Raw genomic sequence first — 9,791 nt, forward strand, 5'->3', positions numbered from 1 at the left:
GCTTAGAATAACTTTTTCCAGTGTTTCCACGTAGCACTCCACCAGTGTTCCCCTGGCTATTGCATAGGTTTATTTCTAAACCACTGTATAGATTCTGTATCAGTCACATTATTACACCTATTCAGTTAGAAGATCAATACATGTGTCTTGCAGAAGTCACTAGGGGTTTGGAAAGAGCAGACCTTGTGTGTGCCAGAGCTATCCATCTGTTTTGTCTGTCTATTCATCTACCATACAGCCCTCATCTTCTCTTTGGGAGGTCTTTTACTGGCTGCTCCCTTTTAAACTAACAAAAGCTCAAGGGAGAAAATGTTATAACAGCTTTCTGCTTTCAGAGACATGGTAAATTGGAAACCATTAATAGTGTGAGGCACATTAAGACAAAGTTATGTAGAGACCCTAATTTGTGGTGGTGTGACACTGGAACGGGTTGCCTAGAGAAACTGTGGATGCCCCATCATTGGAAGGGTTCAAACTCAGGTAATACGTGGTTTTGAGCATTGGATGGGGCTTTGAGCATTGGATGGGGCTTTGAACAACGCAATCATTGAAGATGTCAGGGGGTTTGACTAGGTGATCTTTGAAGGTCTCTTTCAACCCAACCCATTCTGTGATTCTATGATTTGTGCAGCAGCACAGCACTGAGTTTTACACTGACATTACTTGCTGAAAAAAAGTTTATTTCCTTCAGCTTCATATGCACATTTGTAAATTCATAGCAGAAGTTGAAAATGTTAGAAACTGAAAGTAATCATCTGTCTTTGCTATCTACTTGCACTGTAGTACAGCACTGGGATATCCTGATTATGGGGCTTAGGACTTCTTGAAGAAAAGAATTGCCAGCAAAGCCTGGGTGGTGGTATGAGTCCCTAAATTCCAGGAGCAGTGACCTGCAATGGTGAACCCTGTGTGGGAGCAGGCCTTCTCTTTTCTACAGATGCAGAGTTGTGAGGAAGGGTCCAGCATGGCCCATGGTAAGACCATCCCCTTTTCCAGTTGCATTTATCCTACAGGCTTTTGGCTAAATAGGAAGGGAAGGCACGTTTATGGAGACTCTGATTTGTGGTGATGAGTCACCAGAACAGGTTGCCCTGAGAAACTGCAAATGCCCCAACATTAGAAGTGGCACCCATCACATGGCTAGTGTAGGAGTATAGACAACACAGAGCAATTTTGTTCCAGTTGAAGACTTTTGTCAATTTTACAAGAGAAACTCCTGTTCTTACTCAAAGCTCCTGGTGGACGACAGGGTGACCATGAGCCGACACTGTGCCCTTGTGGCCAAGAAGGCCAATGGCATCCTGGGGTGTATTAGAAGGGGGGTGGTTAGTAGGTCGAGAGAGGTTCTCCTTCCCCTCTACTCGGCCCTGGTGAGACCTCATCTGGAATATTGTGTCCAGTTCTGGGCCCCTCAGTTTAAGAAGGACAGGGACCTGCTGGAGAGAGTCCAGCGCAGGGCAACTAAGATGATTAAGGGAGTGGAGCATCTCCCTTATGAGGAAAGACTGAGGGAGCTGGGTCTCTATAGTTTGGAGAAGAGGAGATTGAGGGGTGACCTTATTAGTGTATATGAATATATAAAGGGGGAGTGTCACGAGGATGGAGCCAGGCTCTTCTCAGTGGCAAACAATGAAAGGACAAGGGGAAATGGGTACAAACTGGAACACAAGAGGTTCCACTTAAACCTGAGAAGAAACTTCTTCTCAGTGAGGGTGACAGAACACTGGAACAGGCTGCCCAGGGAGGTTGTGGAATCTCCTTCTTTGGAGACATTCAAAACCCGCCTGGACACGTTCCTGTGTAACCTTATCTAGGTGTTCCTGCTCCGGCAAGGGGAATTGGACTAGATGATCTTTTGAGGTCCCTTCCAATCTCTAACACACTGTGATACTGTGATACTGTGAAGAAACAGTCTTGTGCATGTGTGCAGTCCCTATCAGCTGACTTCATGCATGGGTAGGTAATAGAGACCATACAGACATTTCAATCTGATTATCTTTTAAAGGTAAGGGGATCATGGTGAGGTGACCATGCTGAGTATCTGGGATCTATCTACAGACTTTTATATCACTCACCATTAAGCATTTTCTCTTTGCAGGAGACTGCAGCCCCATACCCTGAGGGTCTGTCCTGTTCCTCTCAGTGATTACATATGAAAATGTCAAATGTTCTTCTGAATACCTTTACCAGCAAAATTACTGTCGTGGTTTATGCCCAGCTGGTAACTCAGTGCCATGCAGCCGTTTGCTCACTCCCCCCGTTTCCTCCTCCCGCTCCTGGAGGGATGGGGAGGAGAATTGAAAGAATGTAACTCCCATGGGTTGAGGTAAGAGCAGTCCAGTAACTAAGGTATAACACAAACCACTGCTGCTACCACCAATAATAATAATGATAAGGGAAATAACAAGGGAAGAGAATACAACCGCTCACCACTCGCCGACCGATACCCAGTGATCTAGCTCTTCCGGGTAACTGCCCCCAGTTTACATACTGGGCATGACGTGCTGTGGTGTGGAATACCCCTTTGGCTAGTTTGGGTCAGGTGTCCTGTCTCTGCTTCCTTCCTACTTCCCCTCCTCCCTGGCAGAGCATGAGACTCAGAAAGTCCTTGGTCACAGTAAACAGTGTAGTAAGCAGCAACTAAAACCATCGGTGTCACCAGCGCTGTTCCCAGGCCGAAAGTCAAAACCACAGCACTGCACCAACTACTAAGAAGGAGAAAAATGACTGCTGCTGCTGAACCCAGGACAATTACCCAGGCTAAAAGTTATTTCATCTTTTAAACTATAAACACATATATATATGCATATATATGTGTGTGTATATATATATGAGATCAGGAAGAAGACAGTGAGAGCCAAACTGTCTGCATTCGGTCATTAATTTCTTTTGTTTCTCTTTCTTATGAAATCCATTTTGCTAACCATGATTTACCCTTTTAAATCCATGCAGACTCTCATGAGTCACTTTGTACTTGTCAACATGTTCTAGCTTGTTGCTGACCAGTGATACCAAATCTTCCTCTTTATCTGATATTAAAAAATCCTTGTTTTTTTTTCCCTTGAATATCTTCATTTTTGAGAAGGATTTTATTAGCCTATTTTGGGTTCTCATTTTTACTCCTTTTTTAGACCATTATTTTGAACAATCTTGCTTTTTAATGCTCATTCCAGTGGAGGGGTATAAATATTTTATCTTAAATGTATTCCAGCAGAAGCAGAGTGAACATTAATTGTCTATAAGGGTTAACCCATTAGTGAAAAGGATGCCTGATAAATTGAAAGTGTGGCTCTTAGCCAAGAGAGATTGGTGTATTCTGAACATTTGTTTTCTGCCTTAGGAGTGGCAAACCATGTTGCCTGTATCAGATGTGATACAGCTTCTGAAAGAAGCAACCTCAGAGGCAAATTCATACTTTGCTATTCAGAGACATATCCACTGACTGTGTATGTGAATTAAGGGCATGTCTTACTTACAAAGTTATCATTGTATCTGAAATAGTAAATCATAACTGGGAACAAAAAGATACCATAAACAGCTTTAGAACAAGTCAGATTTCATTTTCAAAATATTATGCAGTATGCATATTAATGTAAAATTTTAGGAGGTATTTGTTAAATGCTCTTTATCATATTTTAAACATTTTCAGCCATATTTTCTTCTGTTCTGAGTACTAAAATCAGTAATGCAGACAGTAATCAGATGCCTTGATGGCCTTGTTAATCCAAAGACATTCCCATAATTCTCAGTATGGCTAAATAAAGAACTGCCAATCAAGCTGCCTGGAAGTGAACCTGACATAGAACGATATATGCTTTAAGAATAATTAAACAGAAGTTAACCTTCCTGTTTTAAAACAAAATAAAGATTCCACACTTTTTTCCTTTACAAATTCATTTTTCTTTAAAATGGCTACTGCATTATTACCTACGTGCAAACTTTAATTCAGCACCATCGTACTTGATTTACACCATGTTTAATTTACATCAGTGTAAACACCTGCACAAGGAACAGAGGTTGTGCTTTGACAAATCCAGGCCATACTGAGCCTAGTCAAATTCTTTCCAAAGGAAAAAATATGCAGAGCCCCAGTGCTAATATTGCTTTGGTGTACAGGAATTTATGACAGATCATGTTGCCTATGTGCTACAGCCAGAGAGGGCTACTGGGAAGCTTTTGGGAGGGCCTTCGTTTTCTTCTGATGGATTATAAAGAAAGCAAAACACTCCTCCTGGGCGTGGTGGACACCTGTACACTTGTTGCCCGCTTCACTCAGTCATGTTGAGTAAAACCTTCAGTGAGTCCTGTGCAATGTGGGGACCCAGCACTAGTGCCTCTAGTTCACCAGTGTTGGCCTTAGCATCAGAACCAAGAATATGGAGAAGGAAGGGTTTTGTTAGTAGGACTGGGAAGATGACAGTAGCCTCCCTCAGCTTTCTTTGCTTCCTTCTTCTCCCTTCTCAGCTCATGAGGTGCTTTTGTCCCCACCCAGCCAAGGGCTGTTAGCACCAACGAGAAGGACACCAGTCCCTGGGGCAGGTGAGGCTGAAGGGACAGAGGTGGACAGGGGTGAGGAAATGCATACTTGGAAAGAAGGATGGAAGAAGACAGAAGGAAAGAAGGGGAAGGGCAGAATTAGAACATTATACTCTTGAACACTCGTTAACTCTAGCACTCTACAATAGCCTCTTTTTACTTTTCAAAGTTATTTTCCATAATTATTGAGAGGCAATTCTCATTTAACCACATGCTTTTGCCTTTCCTGATAAAAGATATTAAAATAGTTTTCCATGTGGTATTGCCTCGATTTTCTCCACAGAAGTGCTTTGTATATTCAGGTATTGCAGTACAAGCTCACACATGAAAATAGTAGGCTCTGAAACATCCAAACTCAAATATTCCTGACATGCAGGCTATTGTTTATTAAGGAAAATCTCAATATATTTTAAAGAACACAGAAAATTCAGGTATGCATACAGTTATGTGGGATGTATTAATTTATATATCTTTCATAAACTTAAATATTTGTAGAATAGACATAATACATAGAATGTGCTTGTTTTGAAATACATTAAATGCACTGTCAGTATTCATTTTCAAGATTTTCCAGCTTTGTTTAAGCAATGCAGGAGGAACACATTTGTTGGCATTTTGCAAAATACAAAATAATTTCACAGTGAGTGTTCTTTATTTGCTCTGTTTTCCTTTAATTGTCTGGCATGGAGTAAAACATGTCAACAGTTCATGTACAGCGCTTTTTCCCCAGTGTGATTAGGCACTCTGGTGTTTCAGCAGTCTATGGAGAAGCATCCTGCATATTCATGCACTGACTTAGGAAAATTACCATTCTTATTGGCTCCCAGCTGTTCAATGACATTATATGCCTATCCCCAAACTGCAACCACTTTGGTCTTATAATTCATCATTCATTAGAACCTTAATGAAATCTTCTTGTTTTTATTCCTCAAACACCAGACAAGATTTGGAAGTTTGGCAAATAGGAATGAAACAGCCTGAAGGAAATTGTACTACAATATGGAAATCAAACCTCTGAATTAAAATTCCAGCAACAATAATTTTCCAGTATCTTTTACATATAGGTCTTATTTTCTAATTTATTTTATTGTATTAGGTATTTAAATAGCTGGACCACCTTCTAGAGAATTTCTGAGCATCTGAAAAGAGGATAGATTTAGAAAACTGAAAGAGGGTAGATTTAGACATTCTTTAAGACATTCTTTACTGTCAGCGTGGTGACACACTGGAAGAAGGTTACCAGAGAAGTTGTGGCTGCCCCATCCCTGGCAGTGATCAACATGCTGCATGGGGCTTGGAGCAACCTGCTTTAGTGGAAGGTGTCCCTGCCTGTGGTAGGGGGTTGGAACTGAATTAGCTTTAAGGTACTTTCCAACTCAAACCATTCTATTATTCTATGATCCGTGTTTTGTTTGCTATTTATAACAGGACCCTAAAATGTCCAGAAGTCCAAGGTCAATCCACCTTCATCACTTCTTGAAAGAGAACATCCAAATGCACCAAAATGGCTTTCAGATTTTAAATGTAGCATTTTGTTTGAACAAAAACTGCAGCTGTAAACTTTTTTTTTCAAATAGCAAGCTCTTGGCTAAGACAAAATGTTGTTTCAGGGGTTTGTAAACAGTTTCCCTGTTTTGCCTGCCAACTGCATGTTTCAGAATTTTCCTTCAGGCCTGTTTTCAGTCCAGGAGAGACCTCCTGGGCCGTAAGGAAATCCAATAAAACCTTCTCCAGACCCTAGAAGAAATTGTTCCTTCAGTAACCTCTAAGGCCTGTGTCCCCCAGGAACCTGCTTCCTGAACCCATAGTGTTTTCGCAGGATTGCGTGATCAGTTCTTGTTGGTTCTCCCACATCCTCAATACCCATGTACCCCTGAAGACTCCCCTCCTGTGAGTACTTTGTTGCCTTTAGGAAAGAGGAGCAGCACACATGGATACCAGTCCTGCTGGCAGGATACAGTGAGTAAAATCTCCCTTGCCACCCAGCTCCACTTCATTAAAAGAAGATGCCATTGCTGCGAGCAAAGGAAAACAAGTACCACCCATCGCATCTTGAAATACACTAAATAAGTAGTATGTTCATGGCATGAGAGCAATCATAATTACACACATAGCAAACAGCTGCCAGCTGCCTTTTGTTCAAAACCAGAATTTGCAACGAGTATAAATTACTATACAGAAAATATGATGCATGTAGCAAAGAAAAAGATGGAGTAAGATGTATGATGAACCCACCCCCTACTGGTCTTGCTTTATCATAGTAAATTGTTTTACTTATTTTTTGTGCAGTTACAGTTCTGTGTGAATTAGCAATTGCAACCAGTGCTTTTACAGCAGCACCTTAAAGATTCATTGCTTCAATTAGGGTAAAGCAAATCCAAGCACTTCAGCTTGGTGAATCCTCTGAAAATTTATATCGAGCTTGTGTGCTCTGTTGTGGGTTGTTTTGTGAAACAAGTCTACACTATAAATTACTGTCCTATGGTCCTGATGCGAGCTGCTACTGCAAGGGGCAGTTGCTTCCCTTGCAGCCCTGGGCTAGGTTTGGTATCCTCAGCAGCTGCTCATTTCAGTGCAGGCTAGACACAGCCAGCAATCACAAGGAAGTGCTACCATAGGAAGACCTCCTACGGTAGCAACATTATGGTTATCTCACTCTGTTAACTATATCTTCCACTGATTTCCTCTTTTTTCTCTTTCAGGAGCGTAAAGGAGTTCCACATCTCTTTTCAGACCATGAAGAAGCATCTCAGAGCCTCACTGAGCTGGGAGGAGCAAGAAGGTGACATGCAAGCAGAGCAGGAACCTCTGCTTGGTGGCTGCTTCTCACTGTCCCCATGAATTTATTTTTTTAAAGTTAAGAACATGGCAGGTGGCATGGCTAACATGAGTGCTTACATGATCACAAGCATGGGTCTGAGTTACCTGTATTTGCGCCATAGCAAGCACAGCATAGTGTTATCTGCAATACTATTCAACATAATTTGAGTTAGGAGACCACTGTGCAAGTAAATGGCATGCATTACCTATGTGTGTTGGGAGGTGTCTTGGAAGATGGTATGGACCTTGTCAGGCAGTTTTAGCTAATAGCTGGGTATGAAAGCAGTGACCCTACCATCTGTGGGCTGTGTCATCCCAAGTTGCTGGGTCAGGATTGGCTGGCAGGAATGCTCCCCTAGATGATTCCCTCCCTCAGAACCCTTGTATGGTGAAGTGTAACACTGGATTTCTTTCCAAGGCCCCAGAGGCTATTGTTTTAGTAAATCTGAACAGGGGTGTTTTCCCTCAGAACTCATTCAGTGTAAATGTGCATTACAAGCCACTGGGGAAGACTGAAACTTTTGAATTGCTTATAATAGTTAATTTGTAGATTTACACATGGAGTAAGCTGCAATTTCTGAGCTGGTTCTATTAGACTTTATTTAATGAGACTCTTTATTGCATTATAAAACTGCAGAAACCCTTGTTTGTGCAATTTCAAGTTCTTTGTTGTTGACACTTTGCCATAACGCTGTTTTGGTGTCTGTAGTCTGTCCTATCTGGGCATCAAAGGATTTTTATTTTTTTTCTCTCTTTTTTTTTTTTGAGTCAGTCTTTGTTCTTATAAAGGCTTTGAGAGAGTTTCTAGTATTTCTGTACAGGAGCCTTGTAGGAGAGAAAGCAATTAATTGTCTGGAAAATAAAAAACTCTTTCCCAAGTAGCATAATATCGTGCTACCCACAAGCTGCATCACAGTGAAAATTAGTAGCTAGGGAGTTTTATTAAAATATTTGATATCATTCCACTTATTATATTATATGAGAGAAAGTTCAAAGTGTCATGTTTGCATTGGCTGCCATAGAGGTGCCATTTTCTCCAACAGGCATATGTTACTCGATTATCATTATCTTGCATTTCTTCATCTTCCTCACCAACCCTAAAAATGGTTTCTGGCACCAAAGGCTCTGCTCAGCAGCAGTCTGGGTAGCCTCCTCCTATACTTTCTCCAAGGGAACTGAGACCACGTGGCTTCTTCCAGGGCTTGGTCTCCATTGGGCAATGATCAGGTAGTTCCCCAACAGTTCAAGTTTCTCAAAGCCACACTGCTATTTTAAAGTCAGTGGTATTTTTTCCCCTAAACATTTTGACTGTGTCATGGTAACAGCTACTTTTAGTTCTGAATTTGTTTTCCCATGCTTCATTAAAAAAAAAAAAAGCCAGTTTCAATTTATTCCCTTTCAATGTAAAAATCACTATTTTTAACTTTTAGTAACTATATACAGTTATACCAGTAGTTTGTGAACTGCTTTGGATTTCCTATGCAAATGTAAATTACTATAATGATTGCTAAAAAAAAGTTTGTGATAACAATTGATCATATTAATTACAAAGAGGTATGTTCTGAATGTTCATAACAAAAGCAAATGCACAATATAAGTACATGTGTTGTAAGCTTCTTAGCAAGGGGTGACAACAAGAGGGGAAGCAGGAAAATTCAAATTCCCAGTACATATTGGAAAATGAAAAAGTCAGCTAAAAATAATCGCATCATAAATGGTTAACAGGAGTAATTAATGGCCCATTTTTTTCTGTCCAGTTAACTTTAATAGGTTTGCATGGGTGTAACCCTGATTGAATAACCAAATGTACAAATTCTTAATATTAACAATTGAACATTTTGTTGTCCAAGCCAGGGCTAAGGAAAAGGTATTTAAGATCCTTAAATGTAACCCTTAACAAATGTACTGCAAATAATTGTAATAATTGTTACTACTATTATTATTACTGCTATATTTGAAGAGTGCTGGCAGTAAAATGCAGTGGTTTCAAAAATAGGTCTCCCCAAGTGCAACTGGATGATTACTTACTTTGGTCAAACTAAAAGAGACTTATTTATGCTGTAGAAATCCAGTGCTCCTTTTCAGAGTCATCTGATCAGCAAGTGACAATCAATCAAATTTAAGTAAAATCGTGCATGCAAGTCTTTTGCCTATATACCAAAACACAGAAGCTTCATGGTTTTTTTTTTTTTTAATAAAAATCTTCTACTCAAGTTCTGATTACCAACTAGTTCTCATAAATCATTATGCAACTTGCATATATTTATAAATGAACAGGCCAATGAACATATAAAAAATAGTTCAATGAATTGATTTTATAATGGAAATCAATAGTTTGTGACCTTTTTTTGCACTTTCTAAGTCTGAAAAAATCCAGCAGTACTACCTAGTAGTACTGAGACTTTATAATAAAGTTGAAACATACTGCTAGTTTT

Source organism: Neopsephotus bourkii, unplaced genomic scaffold (assembly GCF_033783945.1).
Source record: "Neopsephotus bourkii isolate Nb327-2 ecotype Australia unplaced genomic scaffold, CSIRO-AGI_Nbou_v1 NB_1423, whole genome shotgun sequence".
Classification (NCBI taxonomy): domain Eukaryota; kingdom Metazoa; phylum Chordata; class Aves; order Psittaciformes; family Psittacidae; genus Neopsephotus; species Neopsephotus bourkii.